Consider the following 27662-nt stretch of genomic DNA (forward strand, 5'->3'; position numbering starts at 1 on the left):
AAAGACTAAATTAAAGTAAGCAAAAAGGTAAGTAAATGTTTTCTACATGACTGCTGCCATTTTATAAAAAAACCCCTATTGAATATAAAATGAAAGGCATCCATAGGTACATAAACAACTTTTTCTTTTTTTTTCAGTTTTAATGATCCAAGGCATTGTTTAAACAGCAACGCTATTGTAGATTTACTTAGCTGATTTCTTTCTGAGTACACCAGAACCCTGATTCTTCTGACAACGAATGCTACAGAAAGCAGCATTAGGCAAGTTACTGCGAAACCAAAGTGTATTTGTGCAGCAATAAAAAAGAAAGAATTGGGACAATAATGAGCAACCAAATAGTAACACAGTTATGGGTGCTGCTTTGCAGGAGACAAGTGACTATTCTGAACTCTGAAGTGCCAATGTAATGAATCACAAGAGCCCAGTAAAACGAGAGCAAACATATAAATTCTTCGTATTTCAGTATGTACAAATACCAAAGCAATTTTGGGTTGTTAACCTCCACAGCTTGAGGACAATATGTTCATCATTATTGTATAGCACTTCCCTCTTCAGAAATTCTCTGTATATTGGTTTTGATGTTTCACTGAAGCATCACATATGCCTGAAAGGAGGCTCGATATCAGACAGCACCGAGTAGCTCATAAAAAAAGTGGACAATTTTTAAAAAAATCAACTAGGAAAGGAAGCAAATTGATACCATGCATTATTTGTGGCAACGTAGGTTGTGAAGAGATACTAAAAATATTTGGATTTTTGCTTTTACATGGACTGCATAGCTCCTCCTTTTCCTAAAGAGCTTAACAGTTCTAAGTTTACCTCTTTCACCCGCATGGCTGTTTCATCTCGATGGGCCCTACCTCCTCAGCTACAGCCGCAGTGCTCCTATTCCCACCTCCTCTGCTGCGTTCAGAGCCCCCCCAGGGACCCCACCAAGCCTTCCGTCAAAGACCCTCACGGCCATCAGCTGAAGCTCATTCACAGAACAGCGAGCAGGTGGCACGTGTGTGTTTTAGCAGGTTGGCCGGGCACACATCACTCATGGTAACCGCAGTGAACGTTGCGCTGTCCTCTCTCTCCTGAGCCAGCCAAGCCACCCTTTACTCGGGATTTGAGAAATACCTTGGCTAATTCTGTCTTCCTGTACACCCCCAAAGGATGACTTTCCTTCTGTCACCCCTGCGGAGAAGGTCACGGTCCCAATGGAAAGCAGGGTAAGGCACTTCCACACTGTCCCTGGAGATGTGCCCTGTAAATAAGTCATGCGCTATAAAATCACCTTCTAATTGCATACGTGCATTGCTGCCGTGTTTTCTCTCTCTATTTGCAGCTTTACCCTGTGATCCTGAACCTCCCTCGTACAGAACTCACCCCTCGGCGTTCCTCACGTGACGCATACTGCCCGGGGTCAGGTAAAAGACCCGGCACCGGACAGAGCGCTACACAAACGGCGAGAGCCTTCCTCCTCCTAGGAAATGCTTTCTCAGTTTACTGAAAAGTTGGGCAACCAGATACATTATAATCTGGGTATGGAAATGTAAGTAGCAAACAATATCTCTCTTTCTATCCCTGTTAACTACCCAGGGAGAACCAGGAAACAAACAAACAAAATGCTCAGAGTTCTTCCATAGGCAATTGAATCCTTTAAGAAAGACCCCAAAACTTAAACAGCCACTTCTTTACTTGGAGGAGGGGAAAGTACCACAAAGCTTAACAAGCATTTTGTTCAGGAAATCACATCTTTCCCCATTTTCCAGCTGACACGTTGCATTGCAAGTCTGTCACAGCGCATTACCTTGGTGATGTGATGTAATGCAACACTGCTGATGCAACCCAATCCGATGTGTCTAATGTGATACATCAGGTACAATATTTGGGAAGATTTTTCTGAAAACAACATCCATAGAAGAGACTCTCTCCCCATCTTTGCCAATTAAAAAAGCCTTCCCAAAGAATTGAATCACCTGGAGATAATTGCTTTTTCACAGGTAATTAGCAAATACAATTAGTTGTGGGAAAGGTTTGCTTTTCAGCAACTCACACAAAAAAAATGGGAAACCAGATGATCATAGCTGACATATAACTGCTTTCCACAGGACCAGGAGAACTCACCCCAGTAGATGTTATTTACAGGGCCAGATTGTGCCACCGTCGGGCTGGGGTTTTTCCCCTGTTGATAAGTGAGAATTTAGGGTTTGGAGCTCTGTGGGTTTTATTTAAGGGCCTGAATTACAGTTATGCTCGGAGGGAAAACAACAGTAAAGTCACCCATTAGTGCAGAGATGCATCAGAAGTCACAAAACAATAGGAAATAAGTATCGACATTAATGAACTCTTCGTGCATAAACTGACTGGCAGTTGAGTTTGCCGATCTCTGCAGTAGATTAGCAAACGTATACAGATACCGAAATCTGTAGCAAACATATACAGATACCGAATATATAGAGATACCCAAACCAGAATCAAATAAAGATGAGTCTCTCAGCAGACATCGTGGGAAACTGGTGAATTCAGAGTGATTTACTCCAATGTGAGCACTGGGCACCGCAGGTGAACTCAGGACGACCTGAAACCCTGCTCCACTCGTCTTCCCAACACCACCAGCAGCAACGGAAAACTGCTGCATTTTCACATACAGAAGGGACACGGTCCATGTGGTGATGACCAGATGAATAGTAAGAACCACTGGACACAGAATTTAAATAGTCCCCCACTCGCATTTGTCAACAGTGGAGCCTCCAGTGGCAGCGGAGGACGGGCGCTGGGCTGGCAGCACTCCTCGCCCTGGGGCTGGCAGCAGACGGCTGCAAGGAAGCCCACGGCTCTTTGGTGCATCACTTGACCAAGCCAGCGTAAATGAGAGCTAAAATCCCCACACACTTTTCAAATAGGTTTTAAGGAGGGCTTCAGAGGAGGAGGAAGCGTCAGTTCGTAATGTTTTCTTTCCACTTAGCCGCCCGCCCCCTGCTCTGCCGTAGCCACACGCCACTCGAGATGCGCTGTGAGAGTCGCTCGCTCTGGCCGAGGGAGCGGCAGGGGACCAGCATCACCAGGCCACCTCACTCCCCGCTTAGACTGGTTTTTCAAGTGTAAAATGTAATTCAGATCTCCATAAAAAGCTATTTGCTCCCTAGTCTCAGGATTCTTACACCAAGTTTCAACCGTGAAATCCAATTGGAAAAAAGAAGCAGCCTTATGCTCAAGGTCTGAAAATCCTGCAAAAGCCTTTTGGTCTCAGACTCAATCCTATCTTAAATGCATCTGACCAGATTTGTTCTCTTCTCCAAAGGTATGGCATAGTGCCTTGTCTCTAAAAGCCAGATTTTCAAGGCCAGGCACTCACACCCCATCAAAGTGCAGATATTTATTGGCTATTTGTACTTCCATGGAGCTATTCTAACAAAAGGATAAAAGCTGAGATTTCTGAACTTTGAAAATATGGCCCCAAATGCACATGGCAACTGTAGAAATTAATGTCTGAAATTCAAAGCCCATCAGTCCCTCAGGGCTGCTGCCCAGCTCCGGGCACTTATGGTACCACAAGCCCCTCTCTACAGCTGCCGTCCCAAAGAGGTACTACTGCATAGCGGCACAAGTGTTTCACCCTTCCCAATCCACCAGTGCTTTCCTTGCCGATTCAGATTAGCAGATAGCACAAGCCCTGAAAGATTTCTTTCATGATTTGGACTTTCTTTTTCACTGTTTTATCTTCTCTCCTAGCACGTGTGAAGTATTTTTCTATTTTACAGAGGCTTGTATTTAAAATTACAGGAGGATTAGCAATGGGCAAAGAGATTGTCAAAGGTTTGAAATTTGGTCTCTAAAGAGAGACTAAAAGAAGTTTCTAACTTTTATGATTATAATGTAAAGCTTGAAAATATCATCCATGTATTCTGAAGGCTCAGAAATGAGACGTGGTATCTATTACACCATTAGTTACATTTTATCCTTTCTTTTCAAAAAGATGTTAGATGTTTTTGCAGGCCTGAAATCATTCTGAAGAGACAAGAAGTGATTTATGTTACACGTGTGAATTGCTCCGTACACCCAACCCGTCACCGCGCATCACCTGTCAGCTCCAGCACACCAACTGTTCCATCCATGCACTGGGCAGAACCTAAAAGAGCTTTCCCCAACCAAAACCTCTCTTTGGACTTTTCCAAATTTTCTCTCATGACTTATGACAGTATCAAGTGTGAAGGCATGCTGCTCGTGAAAAAAAACCTTTGAAAACTTTCAGCTGTCCCTTATATCAATCATTTTCTGCTTTTTGCTTTCGTTAAATCCAGTCCACATGACCCTGGGCTCTGAGTGAAATCAACCACTCCATTTAAAAGGCATAATATAGCTGCATTTATTCCTGTAAAGAGCAAAGTTCACCTGATATTCTGCTTTATGTTGGAAGAAATGTTGGCATGGCCATCTGCCTTCTAATTAAGACGACTATTTTATCTCAGAGTCTGGGAAACCTCATCTGGACCTATTCGTGCATCACATCTATGACTGGGGGGGAAAAAAAGAAAATCTCTTCTCGACTCATGGATTTTGTTTAGCAGAAGTTCACTGACATGGGAGTTAGTTATCTGCTTCAATATCAGGTAACAGCACCACCTTCTGCCAACAAGTCACCATCTCTTTAGAAAGATATTAGATCAATTTTCTCTTTATAATTTCAGTAACTTTCACAAACACTTCTGATGTAGACAGCAGACTTTAGACCAACATCCTTAAGGCTGTTTTAAAACACCCCAAGCTGTCCAGAAGAGACATAGATGAAATTACTGAAATGTAACAAATTTACTTGCAAAAATATAATAAATCTAAACGTTCTAAAGCTAAACATGCTCTGCTTCAGCAAAACACTTCAAAACATGTTTCACTGAACAATACTTGAATAAATCCTCAAACCTTTTTTGCTGAAGCAGGGCTTGAAATGCCATTGCAAGATTACTGGTCCAGTTCCCTGAACGCCCCCACGGCATTTTCAACATGATTTAGGAGACCAGGCAGGATCACAGCACCCAGCTCAGTCTGAAAATAACATTTGGGCTTCCAAGTCATTTGGGTCCTTTTGAGCATTTATCTTGTGACTAAGGAGAACTGACAGAAACAACGGGAGAGAAAAATGGAGCTCCCGGTAAGAGAGGCACAAAGGGGCCAGGTCTCTCCCGCACGGGTGTGACGCAGCCTACCACCCTCTAGCCCTGCAGGGGGCAGAGGGCAGCTCCCAGGCTGCAGTGAGACCTTCCACATCTGCCTCCCCCTCTCCAGGGCACACACCGTGCATGTCTGCCCAAACGGCTGCTGCCAGCGTCCTACAGGTACGTGCACCGGTATGCACCTGAGGGTACAGGCACATACACCTCCCACGAGACATAACGGTGTAACGTACTGTCAGGTCCAAAGCTCCTATGTCCTTCTGATGCATAAGTAAGAATCCACTTCAACCTCTAAGTCAGAGCAGCCCTAGGCGAAAGTGAACCAGAGCAGACTGCCAGGTCAGCAAACCATCTCTTCCCCCATCAGAGCCCCAAACCCCATCCTGGGGCAACTGCGGAGCCAAAGGAAAGGGTGAACGGGGCAATGCTGAAGAAAGGTCACAGGATGACTCGTCCTCAAACCTCAGCCGCTTCTCTCCAGAGAGCGAAGAGAGTAGCAATGCCATCGTCCTGCCTCTTCGTTCCGATTCCGCAGCCTGTAGCAGGAACGGCCCACGCGCATGCCGCAGCGCTGGCAATGGAGAATTCCGTCTTGCACACACTGTTGGGAAGCCGTGGACAAAGTCGGCTTTTTGACATTACAGCAGTACATAACGCTACAACCATCCGCTGTAAAATATGTCTTCTCAACCATTTTGCTTGAAATAATCAACTTTTTCCAGTGCTATCGGTGGAAGCAGAGGAAGGAATTAGCAACAGGCGGAGCCTTGCACCTGCCAGCCACGCAGATGAACACGCCGCAAGATGTGAAGCACTGTATTAAGCGAAGTAACTAACATCTGCCATGTGCTCTTCTCTTATCCTCTCTCCCAGGGGACAAGTGAGAGCAGGGAGGGGTTTGTGATGGATTATGATCACCTAGGGTTGCTCGTCACATGAGCTGGAAAGTTTTTTCCACTAATTCTTGCATCAAATTTGTAACTGCTGACTGAACTGGCAGATAGCACTTGGAAATGAAAATAAGGCCCATCAGCAGAGAGAGGGCCGGTGGTGGGAAGCACAGCACGTTTCCAGGCAAACTGCTGTAACTACTCTCTCTTTAAAGCCAATTCTTTCTTTCCTATATTGCTGTGGGTTGTTGTTGTTTTTTTTTTAAATTGGATTCTGGTGTCTTCCCTAACACTCAGCAGCAGTGATACCTGAACGCTTCACAACACTAAGCTGGACGACACAACGGGGTCGTGAGACTTAGGGTACAAAATAGGGGCATTAGCTCCTGGGGAGGTAATTAAACAGCTTTCCACTGAATCTTTAAAGAAAATTCACTTCCCTTTTCGTCAATGTTTTACATCTTTTTTTTCCCCACGTTCCCGCTGTCGATCCCCATGCTCCTGTGAGCTATAATCCAGGAGGCTGAGGAGGTTCCACATCTGGTGTAAAACTGCTGGCACTTCCATGCAGCGAGGGCACGTGCAGCCCCGTAGATTTATACCAGTCAGCAGAGGGGATGCTCCCACATCTCCTGTACATCTTCAAAATATTCCCATAGCCTTTGGGGGGAAAATCCCTAACGTCAAAGTGTGTGTCAAAAGTCAGAGTGGGGTCTTTTAATAGCAGAAAACCCACAGGGGGGAAACAACGCCCTACCTAACTTAAGCTGCCTAAAAATTAGTCATGTGTCTTAAGGTCTCCATCTGCGTTCTCTCTGTACTTATCGGGCAATCAGTGACTGCCCTGCCCTCAGCTGAAGTTAGGTGGCTAAATTGCAGAGAGATGGTTCTTGCACAATGTATATAGTTACTTTTAAGAGTGAAACTGTGCTTTAATCATGCAAAACATCATACTTTCATGATAAAATTGTCCCTCGGTGTGGGAAGCACACTAAGGTGCATTTGGAGTCAATGGATCCAGGAGAGATAGTGTTGGCGGACACAGAGATAAAGAATAAGACACTGATGAGCCAATCAATAAACCAGTAATTAGGGCTGTTTGGCAGGTTGGGGGTGTTTTGGTTTCAGTATTTTACTTTTGTTTTTTTCCTCTAGATTTGAAAAAAAGTTTGCTTATCTAAGTTTTATAACCACTTAAATGAATCCCAGTTCTGTTCAAATCAATGAAAGCCTTGGAGAGACAGCTGTAATTTTATGTGCATGTGTTTTAGTAAATTAGAGGGTTTAGCCTTAAGGATTCACTTTAATGTAATCTACTAAAAAGATAAGTAGAACCAGATGTAGTGTCTTACAAACTGCTGGACACTGGCAACTGGAGTGACAGCATTGAAAGCAACTTTATAGCATAGGGAGCAGATTTTTTGACTCCAAAAAGCAATATTTTACATAAATAGTTGTAAATATTTTATATTTACAATGCAAAGAAAGAAAGGTGCAAATAGGTAAAAAAAAAAGCCTAAGTAATTGGTAATGGTTTTATCTTGTTCTGTTTGCGCATATCCATGGAGAAATACAATCTGTAGTATAAACCATTTAACTAAATTAAATTCTAGTTAGCATCTGGGATCCCATCAATAAGAGTCTATATTTCTGAGGAGCCACAGACTGGTGGCAGTAATAGACACATAAAGATTTTAATAGGTAAATAAATTTGTTGTTGCATTTCTCCTGCTACCAGAACACAGTTTAACAGAGTAATTAGTGGTTAGATATCTGACTATAATGAAGAAAATTCTCTAATCATTAAAAATTCTCAAGAAAGAACGTTCATACTATCGGTAATGTTTACTTTTTCTGAGGCACATTCACTCCGCACCAGAAATAGTTGTCACCTGCTTCCTCGCTCCACATAAATCTTTAATAAGAGATTTTCCTCACCATTAGAAAGTGATTTTCAGGGTCACCATCAATTTGCGATCATTTCTTATGCCCTTAGCCACTCATTTTTTTTTAATAAAAAAAGGAATAGAAATCAATGCAATTTAGCCATAAATCCACAAGACCTGGGTCGTCTCACAGTGTCTTTATCTGTTAGTCCCAACTTCTTATTTATAAATCTCCTAACTCTTCTGAGTCCTCATGAGGGCTGTGCATAGAATAAGTGACTATAATAAATCTTAAGAGATGAGCAGTTACCCCGGCCTAACCAGATTTTTTATGTTTAGGGGTTTTTATGTTCAGGTAACTAGAAGTTTGACTATCTTGTTATTAGCACCATTCCACAGATGCACACGCGCGCACACACACACGAGGCTGAGCTCAGCAAGGAGCTGAACATGTGGACCTAAGGCTTGTACGTGTCTGCTCATCTTTAGTGGATTAGCTGAAGCTGGATCCAAAGCTGGAGGCTTGCCAGCACACTAAAAATAGAACCCAGATCTCTTGACATTAAATCTAGTGCCTTGTTTATGCAAAGCCATTTTCTTCTGGTACGCAGTTTGCCATTTCTGAACAGCTTGGGGACCAAATTGCCATTGAAGTTAGTGAAAGTTAAACAAGAACAAGCACTGATGACAATGCAATCGTATTTTGGAAACTACCAAGCAAAATAAATCTGGTGGTGCGTAACATTTGGTTTTCAATGGCTGTACCTCAAGCCTCCTCATCGCTATCAGGTCTGTAACTTCCAAAATGCAAACTTGCCAAGCTCAACAAGAAATCTGTAAAAACATTAAGCCAATTTCTTTCTGATTTTAAATAATCACCAGTAATAATGTCTTTCGGGAAGAAAGAAAGCATTGTAAAGTCACTGTAAAGATACAGAGCAAAGAGCTCATTCCTACCCCACAGAGTATCCAGCGCTGGAGAGCTGCTGACGGGGACAGACTGGAGAGGAGAGGGAAATAATAAACGCAATTACAGCACTGAATCCAGGGCATGGGCAGCCCACAAGAGTTTAATTAACATCAGTACATTTAAATATCAGTAAATTTTTAATTTTTGTCAGTAAAGCACAAAGGTAGAAGTTGGATCACCCTGGAAAGAAGACATTCCCATTGAAAAAAACAAACCCTTTTCTGTTCATAGCCAGATGGTGAGAGTACAGGATTTCATGGTTTTGGCAGTCAGGGAAGAGGGCTAATGGAATGGTACTTGTTTCATACCAATAGTGAAGACTTAAAGGTGAACTCAAAGAGCAGAGACCAAACACAGTCTACAGGCTCAACTGCAGCTCTGGATCTCCAGCAACATGCGTTCTTCCCAGACTGACATCTGGCAAACACCTGAATCGAAAAGCTACCAGCACTTACACATTTGCTGAAATGCTTATCTTGTCCTCTTTTTTTTTTTTTTTCCTTTCTTCTTTTTTTCCTGAATCGGCAATGAGATTACATCTTCTTTATTGCCCTCTCATTGATTTGTTCCTCAGAAGCAAATGACAGCATTTCTGAGAAATAAATAAATAACAAAATAAAATAAAGCTGAGAGGCAATCTGCATGTAAATCAGCATTAGTCATTGACATTTGAGACTTGACAATAAGCCTTCCCGGTCCCAGCTGTCCCCAGAAAAGCTGATCTCCTTTGTAAGACAGAGAACACTGCAAGCAAATGGAACCGAGGATGAATATAGATAAGATGTAAACCCTCTCTGCTTAAAGTTCTTCCAAAAACCTCCTTTGTTCCTGAGCACTTAGGAATACTTTCACCTACTGCTGCTCCTGGTGTCGGTTTTGTCTTTTGTACTTTCCTTCCAAGGAAAGCAATTCCCTACAATTTTCACCGAGGTTGTTTATAAGGTTTTTGCTGGCGTGTGCAGTTGCAGCCCAGAAGGCTGCTTAGACTGGGGAGCGTCTTCATTATTCCACTCTCTGCAGTACGCTCCACCTGTAGTAAAAGCTATTAGGTTAAATTAGGTGTTCTTACTGCTTTTCTGAATAATTTCTTTCCCTCTCAATATTCTAGCATCATTCAGACAACATCTCTTTTACCAAAAATCAAGATAGATTCGGGTTTATAACACAATTACTGGAGATTGTGCATAGCTCCGAATCGCACTAGCAACATTTTATCTGGCCAAGGCAAATGGCTAAGCTCTAGCTCTTACCAGTGTCTCTACTGCAGACTCAGCCACAGGTATGTTTCTGTGCCGTTTTGACCTCTCTTATCTACACTTCTGCAAGGAAACGCCATGGACAGCGAAGCAGAGGGCTGTCTGTCCAGGGCGGGAAGTGTTTCGGCATGTTCTGCGGCAATTGCCCAAAGCCAGATTTCCATTGCTGCCAAAGCCCTACAAAACTGCTCTCAGTTACTGTCCCAAAAGCTAGGGGGAGATGCTGCACAGAACAAGAACAAAACCTTTCCCGACATTTCCCTTCATCTGTTGCACAACAGAGAACGTCATGGAACTATTACCCCCAAAAGCAAGTCAATCAAATGTGCCAGCAGTTAAACACAGTTAAACATGCGTAAATGCAGCTTACAATTCTCTTTTAACAGGGAATAACGCTCTTCTCCAGGAGATATGGCCCTGATCCCACCACGCCTGTTTGTGGAGTGAGGTATTTACTGGTTTCAGTTGGAATCTTTCCCTTTTGGTGCCTTTTTGTCAGTGAAACTGAAGCACTTGTGTGACCTTCCATTTAAAGAAAGGCTGGAAATGCCAGCGCGAGAGCCTGACTGGTGTGGGGCAAGGGCCACTGCCAGGGAAGTCTTTCTAGACCTGGAGCTGCTTCTTTTTACTTATGATTTTGTTCTTTTTCATTAAAGTTGCAGAAAACCATAGAAAGCAAATCCCTACTCTTGAAAACCTTCATTCTAATTACAGAAAAACCACCTCCAAATTCCCAAAGCTCTAATTATGTGCATAAGTTTCAGCATAATGTAGGCTTGGTGTTGCTAAACAGAGCAATGAGGCTATGGAAGAATGAAATTATTGATTTTCTTTGACAGAGACAAGGAAGGCTCAGCTTTGGGTTCCTGCAGTGGTGTTATCAGCTTAACCAAGTCTAATTAGCTTCATTCATTGTGGTCAAGTCTAAATACAAATAGAAGAAGAGTCTCATCAAGGATCAAGAGCACAACCAAAGGTTCAGAAACACTGACCCATATTAATTTTCCCTGCCCTTCCTATGCTTGTTTGCACATGGGCAACCAGAGGTCAAAGCCCTTCAATCCCCTAAAGGTAACACACTCCGAAAGGCTGGAGAAATCCAACCCTCACAAAAAGTTCATGAAATGCCATGTGGCTGATGCTAAAGAACCTGCTGGAAGATGGTGCACCAATCCTCGGTTGGAGGAGCATGTGCTCTCCTGTACAAGGTGACTGCTCAGGACACAAATGAATGTCACACTCTGAATGTTTTAATCACCATCTGAAAACTAACTCTTACCTTTACTGTGATGCCCCAGCTGGTGTGTATGTTCCCATGCTGAAATTTACAACTTTTTCTTAAAAAGAAAATTTATCCTCCCCTATCCCACTTCTTTTCCAAAATCCTGCTGGCACTGTATACTCTATCATGCATTCTCTAACAAGACTTCTGTATCAAAAAGTCAGTTACGGCAGCACACGAAGCACTAATGCATCAACATGCTAAATAAATGTTAGAACAGGATAGAGACTATCCTGAAAAAACTGTGCCACTCTTCCCATTTTTTCTGCAATTGTAGCTATACTGTCATATCACACCAGTCCATCAACCCCAGTGCGCACACAGAGAGACCCAATGAAGAAAGATGTTTCCGCAAGCGGTGAGAAAGAGAGCAACGAGGGCATCCTTGCAGCAGGCAAGGCAGACTGCTCCAGCTACAGAGTGAGCGGCAAACTTGCTCTCCCAGCACAGGTGTGCATCAGAGTATCACGGGCTCCTTCCTCGCCCACATTTCCACAGTCCTTTTGAAGGAAAGGCAGGTTTGGGCAGAGCTCCTCGGGTCTTCCCAGCAAGGAGCCAGGATGAGCCTGGGGACATCCCCCTCCCCTGTCCTGCAGTGTAACCCCCGACCAAAACCAACCAGAACCCACCCCCCACCCCTCCCTGTAAACCCACCAGGTTGAAAACACCTGTAGTACCTCCTATCTTGTACTTTTCACAAGAAAAAAAACAAACCATAATCCGTACACGATCACTGCCCTACCTAAAGCAATCTATATTGCTTGTCAACAAATTTTCACATTTTAAATTTCGAAAGAACATTTCTGCCAACATTTCCATGATGCCTCGCTCCTCCTTCCTTTTCGGTTTTATTCATGAGCAGTTCCCACCAGTCACCATTTTTTTAAAGAGGTTTTTACAACACAGCATTGTTAATTTTAGCACCTATGTGTTATGCTGCTATGTTTGATATAACTAGTGCTGCTGGAAAAACAGAGAAAATCAGACAAAAAGTATCTTCTAAGATAAACTAAGCAAGTTTCTTCTAAGACAAACTAAGCAAGTTTCTTCTGAGTTCTTTGGCTACCAGCTCTCTCTCTAGCTCCTGTGTAAAACAATCTGAGCAATTAATGTCATACCTTACCAATCACCCAGACTACTGGCAATCGTTTTGTGTTCTCTCACAAGATACCTGCTATGGTGGAAATTGTTTCACCTGTATCCCAGATCACAGAACACCTAGAAGCCTAAAATGCTTTACTGCATTTTGCACTATTTAGAGAGATGTTCATCACCAGTCGTAAATCCATGACATTGTCACAGGGAACCCTAAGGGAATCTTTTAACAAAGTCTTGCTGGTGTTAGCAACAGATAAATTGCCATATGTTAGAATAATTCCCTCTCCACTTCATTTCCTCCTGGGACATTTCTAAAAGCAGTCATACCTGGCTTACTGTGACTGTGTAATTACCTGAGAATTATTAGATTAGCGGTCCTCCAGTTTGTAGCCACTACTCTTGCCTCTGCTGTAACATCTACAGCATGATCCAGGTTAACTCACGGGCTCAGCCTGCCGCCTTGTTCTGCAGTAACGCCACTGTGATGACAAGGAGATGGAAGGTGTTCAGTGAAACATCCAGGATCTGGGACAGAAACAAAACCCGGGATGCTCCCGGGCACTTGGGCGGATGGCTAGAAGGTCACATCACCATAAGGACGCGTGTCCCTTACACTGCCTGGCCTGCATGGAGGTTGTGGAATGCACTTTGCCAGCAAAAACTATCCCTGAGTACCGAAACAGTGCCGAAGAGACTCCTTTGAGGTCTTATTCTCTTTGCCTTGCTTTGCTTTTGGTTTTGCTTCTGTTTTTAACACAGAATAAGTATAGCACTACTGACTGCCTGATTTGATGCGAAGGAATGCAAAATTCAGGCTCGAGATGAACTTAACTTCTGTTTATGGTCATGTGTATTACTTGTATGCTGCTTGATTTTTTTTATGTCTTTTTCAAACTCAAGACAAAAGCCTCTCATTTCAGCACCTTGTTCACTTGCCTCTTCAGCCATCTGGGTGTTGCATTTTGCAGGGTCCCAATTTAGCTGTCCTTTATTCTCACTAAACTAAGCAGCTAACACGAGAATGACATCAGCATCGATTTCTAGTGCTAAAAAGAAAAGCAGTAAGAACAAAACATAACTTGTGCTGAATAATTTCAAAATGCTTCTGGCTCTCTCCACTCAGCCATACGCACGAAACCCTGCTCCTCACTTCTGAACTACCGCAGGACTTTGTACATGAAAAATCAAAAGGATATAGTTCTGCAGATGTCAAATGCAAACTCCAGTGACAGCCAGCTATAAGCTGTCTGAATCAAACAGAAGCTTTCTGGCTTAGTTTGGATCGCTCATATCCACAACTTTAACTTTCCCTAATGCTGCTGACATAACTGTAATTTTGCCTTTTGAGGCGTTTTCTGGATGCCTTCAAGTTCAGTCAATGAACCTTGGCACTTCAAAGAAGAACCTTCGTACGAGAAAACTAACAAGAATGTTAGGAAGGGGGGAACGAGTGAGTCTTGTTGTTTACTCTGTGTCCCAAGCGAGCACCTAGTACGAAACAAACACCTTCCACCCGCCTGCGGGGGCTGTCCTTTGTCCTTTGTCTCGCCAAGGCAGCAGCTAAGGCAGCAGCACAGTTGCTTCTTTTGCACTAATGAGCAAAAAAATGAGGGAAAAAAGAAACCGGCTTCTGAATGGAAGGTGAGTCAGGAAAAGGCGGTGGCGAGGGGTGAGCGCAGCGCCCATGACAGCCGCCCCGGGCCAAGGCCCAGAAGGAGCACACCCGCCGCCAGCAAAGCCAAGCAATGAGCCAGGTTTTGATGAAGCGTCTGTTGGAAATTTTTTTTTTTTTTTTTTAATTCATTTCAGAACTTGTCATCTGGGTTATGGAGCTGAAACTGAAGGGAACCTTTTCTTTTTTTTTTCTAATAGCAACAGCTGCTCTTCCTAGCGAACACCTGTACTACCCAGAGATTTCTGGTTACCTCTGTGGCTGCTGCTACCAGAAGTAAGAGTAAATAGTTTGGTAGCTTTCCAGTAGGAATTAATTAGTTTCACTTCAAAAAATAAAGACCAGCACTTTGGCTTAGAAATGTTTGAGCCTTTGCCTGTGTTCAGTTGGTTTCTGTTGTGGCTCTGGCAGAGCAGGCCAGGCTGGGCCAGGGCAGCCTCTCGGCACTCTGACGGCCATTTCTAAACGTGGGGCAAAACCAACCCTCGCCACAACCTCCCACATCTGCTCCTACGTCCCTTTATGGATCTCCAACTGCCACCCACACCTTTACATCCAATATTGCGCTTATCTCATCACCCTTCAGGCCCCAGTTTCTGCTCTGGCAGCCCCCCAGGGCTCGGTGCTCACCTGCTGGTGGCAAGAAACCTAATGGATGGACAAATTAGCTGGAGAGAGGGCTACAAAGATGATTAGGGGGTTGGAACATCTTTCTTATGAGGAAAGGCTGAAGGACTTGGGTCTTTTTAGTATAGAAAAAAGTAGACTGAGGGGGGATCTTATCAATGCTTATAAATATAAAAGGGAGGGTGCCAGAGGATGGGAACAGTCTGTGTTCAGTGGTGCCCAGTGACAGGACAAGAGGGAATGGGCACGAACTTGACCATAGGAAGTCCCATCTCAACCTGAGGAGGGACTTCTCTCCTGTGGGGGCGGCAGAGCACTGGCACAGCTGCCCAGAGAGGGGGGAGTCTCCCCCTCTGGAGCCATTCCAAACCCACCTGGAGGTGTCCTGTGCCACTGCTGGAGGTGCCCCTGCTCTGGCGGGGGGTGGGACCGGGGGAGCTCCAGAGGGCCCTTCCAACCCCCGCCACGCTGTGATTCTGAGAATCTGAACCATGCTCTGGGCCCAGTGTGTCCCCGCGGCACTCGCTGGGGCACCACTGTGCCACGGGGCGGCTGCCGCGTACCGACCGGGCAGAGGGGCAGAGAGCAATGGAAGCACAGCGACTGCGGGCGGAGGTTTGAAGAGACCCAGCAGCGACAGAGGGATGTCATAGCAGAACCACCCGCAGTCCGCCCCACTTTGGAACATCATTTAAGAGTGGAAAATGGGCAACGGGAACAAAAGACTTTGCATGCCTTTGTTTCAAATTCCAGAATTTTTCAATACTGTAAGTAAATGAGAAGACACTGACCTCTGTGACTCAAAGTCCATTTCTGCAGAAAAACTGCAATGGAAACTGCCATCGAGCATTTAGAGGCTTTTCACAGCCCAGAGGGGAAAAGTCAGACTGCTTCACATGGGTTGTGACCCTGCCCAGACTCTGCAGCCCAGAAGCTGCCCAGAGCCACCCTGGCCCAGGGACCCATCTGCCCAAGGTGCCTTTGCTCCCCACCGCTTGCTTGTGAACACGGTGCTGGAGGTGCCAGCCCTGCTGCTTGTCTTCTGTAGTGTTTCCTACGATATTGATAGTACAACATATACCGATTCTGCACCATTCCAACTGGACCACTCTGTAGAATCTGATTTTGGTCAGTCAGAAGGGGGATGGCTGCCCACCTTTGAAGGCACACAAAAGCCCTGGCACGGAGGAGAAGAGCTCATCCTGTCTGTGTGAACTGCTACCCTGCAGAACACCTTGTCTTGCAAATCAGATGAGTAGACGGGCCTCTGAAATACTCAAACTCCAAAAATAACAAAGTAATTAACTAGACTGAATTTTCCCTTGTTTGTTAAAAGCATCTGGTTTATGATTATTGTACAGCTCACCCTGGTGGGTGGATGTTGGGTATCAGGTATGCAGTACTGAGTTTCTTCTGAGTCCTTCCAAAATGCAGTTGAAAGATGATGGCAGAAAATCCATCGATCAATTCCCAGTTTGGAATACTTTCCACATACTGACGGTGAGCTATCCCGGTCTTTTCATTTTGGTTTGCAACATTCCTATAAGAGGCTTTGATTCAGACAATACCCATTACTGCTGCCTGCTGATATACACCAGAATGTAAAGGAGATTATATTGCATAAGCCTGAACATGAATAGCACAGGTTAGTTAGAGCAGCTCTTGGCAATGGTTCAGATACAGGGGAAAAAAACTACTACTAATGTCCACTGGACATAAATTACCAGTTTAAAACTAGCACCAGTTCATAGATTTAAATGGATTTTTAATGGACTCCAGCCTCACGATTAAAGCAATAAGAGGATATGATTCCTCTATCCCCAGTGGCATTGTAAGGGCTTCATTGACATGTGCCTTAGTGATTTATGGTTGACTGCCTTAATCAGAGCTCCCAGCACTGTGGGAAAATGCCCAGGCAGCAAAAGACACATCATGCAAAAGCACATGCTAATTTGGCTTTTTGAGCAGTTTTTCAGAGGTACAGGTTCCTTGCCTGTGCTCGGACTGACCCTGCTCCAGTCTCCAGCGAGGGCACTGGGGACTTCTGCTGGCTGCAGCGGAGACAAATCATTTCTACATATGTCAGTGTCACACACCGAGATTCCAGTATACCTTGTAAGCTGCTTTTTCTCTGGGTTTTTGCTAGTTTATTTTGTAGCCCTGTCCGTGAGAATATCGCATTAGGACTTTTAACACTTTTATACTGAACAAATACTTGAGGTGCAAAGCCAGAAAGGCCAAGAGACCACATCCGCGTCGCCACTGCCCGCAGAGAGGAAGGGGACACAGGCGACGGTGCCATCACATGGCAGACCAACCCCCTCCCGCCCTCTAAAACGTGTATGTCTTTGCCTGCTCTGTGCAGTAAATGTTTTAGGTGGGATTTACTGCAACAGGGTTGGGAGGAAGAGAAAACAATTATTAACAAGGGCCTCAATTACAACAGTCGGGGTTAGGGGGAGACAGCAAGTCTCGGAGGGGAGGGCCGTGGCTGCCAGCTGCCCAGCCCCATAAACCACGCGGAGAACGTGAGCAAACTGCGCGTGTTGAACGGGCAGGCATTGCTGTGGGCTGTACCTGTATTTTATCTGCTCGCCTGCCTTGAAATGGTTAAATGGAAATACTGCAAATATAGGTGCCCAGGAGTTTATCCTTGCTTTTGATAGCACAATCATTTTGAAGGGTTGTGATTTCTTTCAAAAATCAAAATGATTCCTACAGTGAATCTTTCTTTTTTTTTTCCCCTCCAGAGGCAGCATGTCTTATCTTACCTTTGTCCCTCATTGGTAAGTCAAACTGTATCTTAGATGTCACGTCCTGTCACACTTATCTATGATTTCATGCATGGAGCAATACTGGATTTTAGCTCACAAGCTTTGCTACTGCCCCTATCTTTTTAGGCTGTGACTATGGGAACTGTTGCATAAGTTGCTTCTAAGTAACCATAAAATGAAGCAGATGATAGTACAGGAGATGTCTCTCATTAACACACCTTAATTTATTCAATAATCAATCAACTAATCAACTGCAAATTAGCCTAGAAGAATTAGCAGCACTAGCATTTTCACTTACGTGAAAATTTCTAAGCCAAAGGTAGTTAAGTCAAAACAAAGTCTACAGTTGATTTCAAAAAGTTTGGTACGGCGAAGACAGAACTGATGAGGGGGAAACAGCTCCAGTTTTATTAGAAATCTCTGGACTGGCTGTGTCAGAGCAGAGTATTTTCTTTCCTTCCACACGAACGCATGCTGGGACTAGGGATTCCCAATTCGTGATTTTTACCTTTTTTTTTTTTTTTCCTTTTTCTTTGTTCAAGTAGGCCAGTCTCTGAGATGGTACCAACCACCACGGTGGTCTCAGACTACACAGAAACTCTGATTAGTTTGACAAAAACTTCACCAAAAGAATTTTGTTTAGTGTTTTGCTAACAGACCATGTAAATTAAACACACAACTGTATAAACTTACTCCAAATGTGTAAAGTCCCGGATTTGTAAAAAAAAAAAATCACACAGTACTTGGTACCAAACTAACGAAGAACGTTAAAACCAGCTTTTGAAACGCTGTTACCCCTCCCTAGAGCCCCAGCGCAGTGGCAGCAGGTCTAGGGGTGATGCAGCTCTCAGGTCTGTCCCAGCAGAAGGCAGAGCAGTGCGGTGCACGATGCGAGGGGCGCCAGCACCCCGGCCCCAAGCGCCACGCTAACTCGCTCACTGTGCTTTCCCTCAGATAATACCTGCAAAAGCACAAGTCCTGACAAAGCAACGTATCTCCACACTTTTCCAGGCTTTAATTCTGTCCTGGAGGGTATGTTATTGTGTGTGTTTCTTAGAAGATTTCCTTAACGCTTCTTTTTTTTTAGCTAAGAAGCTATACACAGGCACTTGACAGAGACCTGATTTTACAATTACTCTAAGTCTTCTTTAAACTGCCCAAGTAGCCTGTAACCAGTAAGCCTGGTATCCTTATCTTCCCCCGGTGATATCATTTTAAAATTAGCTTGCTTCCCTTTATCTCAGACTGAAAGAAATATTCAACAAACAATACCTTGACTGAAATCTGAGTGCTTTGTATGTTTTACTGGAGTTGTGAAAAATTTCTCTTCCTGGCCGTAGGTGTCTTGTGAAAGTGGACTGCTCCCTCATCGTCAACTGTCCTCCTGGTGAGAAAAACACAAATCAAAACATTGTGATCTTCTAGAGACAGAATCTCTGTCATTAGCAATTAGCGGGAATGCTGAGAAATACCGAGAGCTTAGTTACATGGAGATGTATCCCAGTCACTGGACGTATCCTATTCACCTACACTGGATGACATTCCTAAACGTGAGTGTGTGCCCAAGTAAAGGTTGAGATCCGAGTCTGGTGAGCAGCCACCCACCCAAACCTGAAGAAGGCTTTCTGCCATCCCATCTGCAGCATCCCTAAGCTCAGAGCATGGATATGTCACCCTGGATTTCTCTCCGATGTGGAAATAGATGAGAAATATGAGAAAAACCACCCACTTTGTTTTAGCTAATGGTAGTATCATTTATGAGCAAGCTAGAAGCTCAGATTGAAAGGCTGATTGACAAGTAGCTGATCATCCACGCTGTACCACTACAAGAGAGCACATGAGTTAACACTGCAGCATGACGCGAGGCGGCAGCGGGTAGGCGAGGTGCTGGAAGTGACACTAATGCTATTCTGACAGGCTGTGACTTTCTAAGTGCATAACTGAGGGGTTTGGCTACGCCACGACGTTACATCCGACAGTAATGGCATTGCTATAGATGGCAACAAGAGAAGTTTGGAACTAGTTGGCTAAAACTCTTCCCCTTTTCATAGGCACTTAACCTAATACACCTGTAATCTTCTGGCAGGTTCACATGTCACAGGAGGAGAGGGATGAGGAATGAGGATTTTGGAGCTTACCAATTCGAACAGGTCTCTTATCAAGGAAAGACGCTAAAAAAATTGCAACTGCAGCAATAAATAACCACTGCTTGGAATCATCCGACACACAAAATAAGATTGAAATCCTCTAAAAGCTCTGTACTACACAAACAAGGGATTGAAAAACTGGTCTGAGATCCCCTATGTTTATCCTTTCTCAGACATATTCAGATTTCCTTTTTTCTTGTCCCAAGTTAATTATAATTGAATTCAACTAAGAACTCTTACAGCACCTCTAAGCATCTAAGTAGTGGTTCCTCTAACTATCAGGGCTAGAGAAAACAGCCTGGAACCTTGAGCTGAAAATTCTTTTGACTTCAGTGGTGAATAATTCATTCTGGGACTAAATTTGAACTCACGGTGCATCAGCAAGGACCTACAAAAAGACAGAGCTAAGCGGCCAAGCAGTGTCTCAGCCCTGCTGAAGACTGCGAGTCTCTTTACTTGCATCGGATTTCTAAACATTCATTTTTTGCAGTGTGAATCACTGCAAAGCACAGCAGCTGGTCCCAACTGGTCCCACACAGCTTCTGTACGGGAGGTATGAAAATACAGTGCCCCTCATTTCCCCCTTGTAAACATCACGACAGCCAAAAATCAGGCTGAAGTATAACTGAAAATTTCAACCCGTAAAGTCCCCTCTTTATTACAGCTTCTCAGCGATGTCCACTTACTCAGCTATGCCTCCTGTGCTGCCAGCAGCCGTGGCTCTCAGACAGACAGACAGACAGACAGCGAGATCTGCTCACACCACGCACCAGGGCTCTCCTGCTTTCACAAGCTGTCAACACTGATTGTGCAAGACTTTTCCTGCAAAAGTAGGAATTCAGGAGTGCTTTCCTCCCTTTTCACAGGCTTGTGCGATCTATTGAACAACCCCAGAGAGGTCAAAGCAGATCATCTCCAGCATACACGTCCCTGCATGCAAGGTTGGACCCTTTTTAGGGACCAGGCAAACGGAAAAAGATGTCTGGTCCTGGAAGTGGAACGAGATGCGATCTGCTGAGGTACAGAAGTTCTTCAAAAGTAGCAAGAACGCTAATCAGAACATGAATCAATTCACTATCTTTACTTTGAGTCCTACAAAACAGGGGCAGGAAACTGAAGCCACCAATGTCACAGCATGGCCTCACTGGTCATACAGCAAGACCTGAGGCAAAAGCCAGAGGATTACCCAAAGACAGACCCAGAGAAACACAATAGGACCATAATTTCAAGCAAGTATATTTCAGAGTAACATGATAGGACTGTTTTTCAGAAAACCAACACTTTATGAATATGAAGTATGTTTGCCACCCAGCAACTGCCTAGAGGGGAGTTTCTGAAATACACTGGCTCAATGTGCTGAGTACAACTTTCCCGGCCGGCCCAGACATGGTCCGAACTCCGATTCAGTTGCAAAAGGCACAATATTTCATACCACGGCTGACTCAGATATAGTCATGGAGACGAAGAGTAAATTAATAGGCAGAAACATTTTCCCACTGGTTTACTGAAATTGCACTTGTGAGGAATTTTACTGACTCTCTGGCATAAGATTGGTTCTCCAAGCTGCTGCTGGGGGTCTGATCCCACAAGGTTTCATGAATTTACGAGGCAGAAGCCATACGAGCCACGAAGAGTGGAGGTCCCAGATTCTGCCACAGTCCCTTGAGCATCTCGGGGCAAATCAATTAATCTTTCAGAGGTGCAGTTCACCATCAGTAAAATGGAGATAGTACTCTTTTGCCTACTTTTACTATATTTTTTTCTGAAACAAAACGCAACCTATAATCTAGATATACAGTCACTCAAAAAACCATGGAGACATTAATTAGGTATTTAGATGCTGGTATAATAGCAGTAACAAGAGATCTAAATGTATTACCAAAATCACAAGAAACCTGACTAGTCCCTAAGTATTCCAGCAGAGTATAATAACTAACTACGAGAGCAGCAGGGACAGTAATTAAAATAAGAAAATGAAACATGAATTTCAAAAGCCAATTTAAATGCAAACTCTTCAAATGTGGTGCACAGAAGCATCCTACAAGAGTCCAGGAGATTGGCAAAGCGGATTAGTGACTGCATGCGACTGCACTGCCTGACCAGAGCGTTTCATCTGCCGTGGAAATGCAAAGCCATCTGGAGCGACAAGCCGGAGAGAGTAAAGGTCCTTCAGGCCTCTGCCAAGTTTCTATAAAGTGCAATGAAAACGATGAAACGGAACATGAATCATTTAAAAGCAAAACTATATTAAGAAATGACTAAGCATCCACTCCCATATAAACTGAGGGGATGAGACTAACGTGGTTAATGATTTAGTACGGGCCAGATTAGACTCAGAAGCAGATCTGGGTTTTCTACCTTTTAAGTACAACCTCTGAAGGGCAGAAAAACACAAACTTGGGCTACTTTTTAACTGTCCTCAGCTGTTTACTGAGGCACAGGTTTCCAGTCAAGTCAGTGAGATCCAGGCAATAGAGAGTGAGATTTCTCTAAAGCATTTAGAAGTATTAGCACCAGCAATCTTTGGACTTTCTGTGCAAATCAGGCTGTCTCTCACTCGCGACAATTAACTGACACGATTGTTCCAGAATAAATCCGTGGAGAAATCAAATTGCTTTTATTTTGCCTTTTTTTCATGAGGACGCTGAACGAGCAAAGGTGATGGGCTCTGGAAGAGCACGGCCACAGCACCGGGGTAGCGGGGGAAGGGCTTATTGCCCGATGCAAGGCATATAGATGAGGCGTAAATTCCTCAGGACCTTTCTGACTTTTCTTGTCCTAAAAACCGTCACCAGGACTTTGAGATAAACTTTTATCAGAGCCCTAACCACTAAGGAATCATTGCAAACAGGACTACTTCCTACTGAAACACTCAGCCATAAATTGCTGCATTACACGACATGTAAACCTCATCTGTGGAAGCAAAGGACACGGCTGGGAGACACCAAGGAGGTGTTGGCACACAACCTCCCCAAACCCACGCCTGAGAAACCGGAGGCAGTGTTTTGCCTTTGCTCAGATTCAGAGGGCTCAAACAGTCGTCTCTGGCGCGGGGACCTGGCACGACCCTGGTCGGGAGAGCTCGGGCACAGCCAGGCTGCACGGGGACCAGCGTCCCTCTTGTCTGCGTCCAGACACAAGTCCCACACAGCTGCTCTCTATTCATGCTCTTGGGGCGATTTTGCAGCAATAAGACTTTCAGCGTGTCAAAGTCACAGATCCTCTTTCTCAAATGAAGGCAAAACAGAAAGGCGGTATCGGGAAAATAAACTGCAAAGAAAAATTCTCGCAGCAGCCAGCAGATGCGAGAAGAGCTTCGCACTGTTCCAAGTGAAACCTCCCAGTAGTACATGGAGGAACGGACAAAACCAGACTGGGAGCTCTAGCTGGGACTGCTTCCCCAGGCAAAACTGTCACGGGGAGGGGGAGGATGAGGAGCAAGGCATAGTCCGTATTAAAAACAAGCAAATTGCAATAGTCAGCAGGTCTGCAGCGCTGGAAGGGAAAGTCTCAGTGTGCAGTAACAGCAGCACAGCAAAGACTGACTGCAAGAGGAAAACTGAACTCCAGGGGAGAGCCCCCTTACGCCAAATTTAAACAAAATTCAGAAAGGCAGTGTCAGGCAGCATCTGCTCCATGCGTACAGTCCGGCGCAGCCCCTGTAACACCGAGGCGGGAGATGCCGGCGGCAGAGGCCGGGCCCGGCATGAGCCACGGGCTGGGCAGTGCGGGAGCTGTGGCGGCCGGGGCCGGGGCCGGGGCCGGGGCCGGGGATGGGGCTGGGGCTGGGGCTGGGGATGGGGCTGGGGAGTGGGCACGCAGGGCAGCATGCCAAAAGCTCCAGGTAGGGGCAGGAACAGAGCACGCGCTTGCTCTTCTTCGCGCAGGTACCACAGAGGTTGGATTTCTCCTCCCGGCAGCCTTAACGCAACGGATGCTACAGAGGATCACCGACTCCAGGATTTAGCACAGTGAATTACTGAATTTGTTCTTGGTGTGCACCTAAAGTGCGTTCAGTGAATAGAAACGTAGAAGGAGACACGTTCAAAATAAGTCTGTGCGATACATCCACCACGCTTCTAAGCTCCGCAGCAGCCCGAGGCTTGGTCTGACAGCAGCCGCCCCTCGGTGCTCTCGGCATTTGTGCTGGATCAGACAATGGCAGTACGTTCAAAACAAAAGAGTTTTAGTCCTTGAAAACCAGCACCATATATTTACCAGTGGCTATGATGACAAAGTAATTCATTTATTTTCTGGGATTATTTTTTTATTTTGGCTTGAGATCCATCAGTATCTTGGGGCTGGTTTTCAGCCTTTTAAGCTCATAAGAATATACTTATGTTTGTGCTTCATTGCTAAAATGTCGATTTGGAATTTTTGAAAGTGCTTCTCCCACAGAAATTGAAATAGGCTTTTGACACGATCAAAGCACTTAATCCCTTGGGGGTTTTGTAATAAAAAGAAATGTAATCAAAATTGATTTTCCAAATATTGGGGGAAAATGGTTTTGTAATTGAAAAAATCTTTTTGATGAAAATATTCTGAGCAGTTCCAAACCTCTCATTTGTTTTCCAGTGTTCCTTCTCACATGGAATAGAAAAGTGTGTGATCAACAATAAAGCACAAACAAATATTCAGAGGACCAGTGCTTTCACAACTGTGCTTTTTGAAAGTGCGTCGCCGTCTCCCATGCCGGCCGTTTGACACGGGCGGTAGAACCTCGGCCTTTCCAGCGGAGACCACACCACGGCTCGGTGGGAAAACAGCCTGAGGAGACTTTTCTGCCCAGTGAATGCAGCTCTGGGAGGAAAGAGACAAGCAACCCATCGACATCCATCAGAAGAGCTTTCCTGGTGTCTATGGCAGTTGCTTAAAGATATTTCAGAATAATTGTGACACAAAACCCTGAAAATGCTCTCCTAGAATAGAAAAATTTCAACAGCTCTTCAAACTCGAGTGTAATTTGGCCACAACACAGCAGCCATTGCTTTCTCTGCTGTTAGATCCCCGGTCCCGACCTCCCCACAAATCCCTGTCACTCGGCGTGGTGAGGAAAGCGAACCGCTCTCGCCTTTTCTAGCAAACTTCATTTTTCCTTCTTTCTTTCTTTTTTTTTTTTTTTAAATCATCAGGTCAATTCTCACTGCTTTCGGACTGCCCCGTGTGGCGGAGCCACTGAGCCCTGTGGGCAGCTGGAGTCCGGAGCCACAAAGATCCTTGACAGAAACCCTGGACACTCCATCCCTCCTTTCGTGTGCTGGGAAGCGAGCCGGCGCGGAGTCAGGCCTGAAGCACCGCTGAGGCGAACGCCGGCTGCTTCATTATGGCTCCCCTTCTTTTTTAGTATTACTAGCAATAATGGTAAAATATAACTATGTAAGGTGTCTCCTGTTACAAAGCACTTGAGACAGTAACGCAGCCTAAAGCTCTTCATCCAATAAACATCATTAACCGGCTTTTACACACGGGAAAAGCGAGCTGCAGGGCGGAGACGGGATTCTCCTCCTTTTACTGAGAAATCCCAAATCCTAACCTGGTTTTCTGTACCCTTCCCTAGGAGCAGAGAAGTGAAAGGCAATATTTTAGGGACACTTTACATAGACACTAAACTACAAGATAAGCAGACAGCCTTATCTTTAGAAGAAGCCACTTCTTAACAAATTGACTCTCTTTGCTCATTTTGACCTTTCATCTCGCAATCACAGAAGCTGTCTCCCAGGAAGTGAAGTTACCTGTTTCGGGGAGAATATGCTCTCAATTCTCCAGCTCTATTGTGAGCCTTGCCCCTTTAAAATTCAAGCAAAGCAAAATTTAAACCATTTTTTATTTTCTCTTTATGGCCGGTACAGGAACACGCACTTCCACCACGCTCTAAGTGCAGCCTCACTCCTGCCTGTCCTGGCAGAAAGCCGCTGCAGCGGGAAGCTGACTCGCCAGGTCCCGAATCTTGGGACGACGGGGAAATGCTAAAAATCACAAATTCAGTTCAGGAGGGATTTCAGGCTTTTTTCTTTCTCTTCTACAGGGAATCTAAGAAATCTGCACTGAAAACCACCTAATCTAGGATTGTATCAACTCAGCAAAATTGCATGAGACCACAGAACTTTTTTGCTGATCACTCTGTAAAAGCATCGCTCCTCCTGGGTTCCCAAAGGTAATTAGTAAACAGAATAGCGATTTTTAAATATATTTTTCTGCTTGGCTGCTGAACCACACACTCTCTCTCTGCTTTAAAGTCTGTTTCTGGAGACCTGCAGGAGCACGTTTTCAGAGCTCTCCCCCAAGCGGCTGCTGTCGATGCCGAGTGCGCTGGGTAGCCTGACGACAAATAGCCACCTGCTCCACAGATACTCCTTGAAACATTCTTGTCTTCCTCTTTACCAGGCAAGACACAGATCTTTAGCTGCTGTAAGTGGGCACTGGAATCAGTTAGAGAGATGCACAAATTTATAAGCGCTGAAGATCTTGCTCCCACTTTTTGATACATTCACCGAGACTCCAGGACACCATCCATCTCTTACTGGTTTAACTCGAGCCCATATTAGAGCTGACCATCAAGGAAAGCTACGGCCTGGGATATCACAAGACATCCATGTCTCTAAAGTGCTGGGTTCCTCTCTGAAAGCATGAAGTTCCTTTCACATGACTTAATACAGACTTTGCGTTTTTCCCCGTGGTGAAGCCTTACTGCCGGCTAAGGGACAGACACAGCCGAAATCAGCGCTGTGCAGCGGACTATCGGCAAAGTCAGGAGACGGGGCGGCTTCTGCAGACCTTATCAGAACAGAGCAGAGTCTTCAACACTCCTGCCCGACACCAGCCCACAGGATACATTCAGAACAATAAAGCCTCAATTTTGCACTCATTAACCATGGTTCAACTCCTTTTGTTTTTTTCAGAATTTGACCCTTTATGAGAATTAGCCGTTCTTTTTCATGATATCTGTAATTTCATCTGAATAAGCTGTTCTAAAGCTGCAAAAATTTGAGACGCCAAAATACTCAAGGGAAAACCAATGCAATTCTGGGCATCTAAATCTCCCCAGCACAAACACTACAGCTACACACAAATTAATGATGCAATAGACTTTAGTCAATGAATGAGAATCAGGAAAAAAATATTTTATGCTGCTGTAAGTGCTAGCGACCAATTAAAATGGTATCTGTGAAATATAGGTCACATCAGAACAGCATTTGTCAAACAGAGGTCACATTTTAGCACTTGAATGCCTAGCCTCAAGGTCATAGAACACAACGTACACTTTTAATTAGCAATTAAAGTTACAAAACGACTGTTTCTCCTTTAACAGCTGTGTTTGCGTATGCTGAACCAGTGGCTGGTACCAGGTTGTACCGTCCTGTTTGGTAATAGCCTCTAGACGCAACTGTGCTTTGGAGACAAGTCATAAGCTATTAAAAAGAGGGAGTCAGGACTTTGTATTATTTCAGAATGGCCTCTCCTGATGGGAGACTGATTGGCCTGTGGTAAGAAAAGAGCTGGCACAGTGTGTATCATACATATGAGCCAGCTCGTTTTGGACACACAACGCGGAATTCAGTTTAACATTTCTACAGTAAGAATACAAATCCCTAAAGGAAGATTTTGAAAGAGCTGGCTGCTTTCTACTAATCAGTGCCTTAACAAAAAGCAGTCACTCATAAAACTTCCGTGATCTGCCTACAGCATCCCATACGCTGCTTTCAACACCCAGGAGACCTCTCAGCAGCTTATGTCATATGCTGCTCTACCACGCAGTATATGATGGACATCGTGTAAATCCTGTAGAAGTTAGTTACAGCTTCGCCCTACTGCAGGGAAATTGGTATGCGCTTAAGAGGAATTGTAAACCTGTAGACATATGCGAATTCTGGGAGATTAAAGTTTTTAGGGGTGCAGTCACC

Source organism: Vanellus vanellus, assembly GCF_965231255.1.
Source record: "Vanellus vanellus genome assembly, chromosome: 14".
Classification (NCBI taxonomy): Eukaryota; Metazoa; Chordata; class Aves; order Charadriiformes; family Charadriidae; genus Vanellus; species Vanellus vanellus.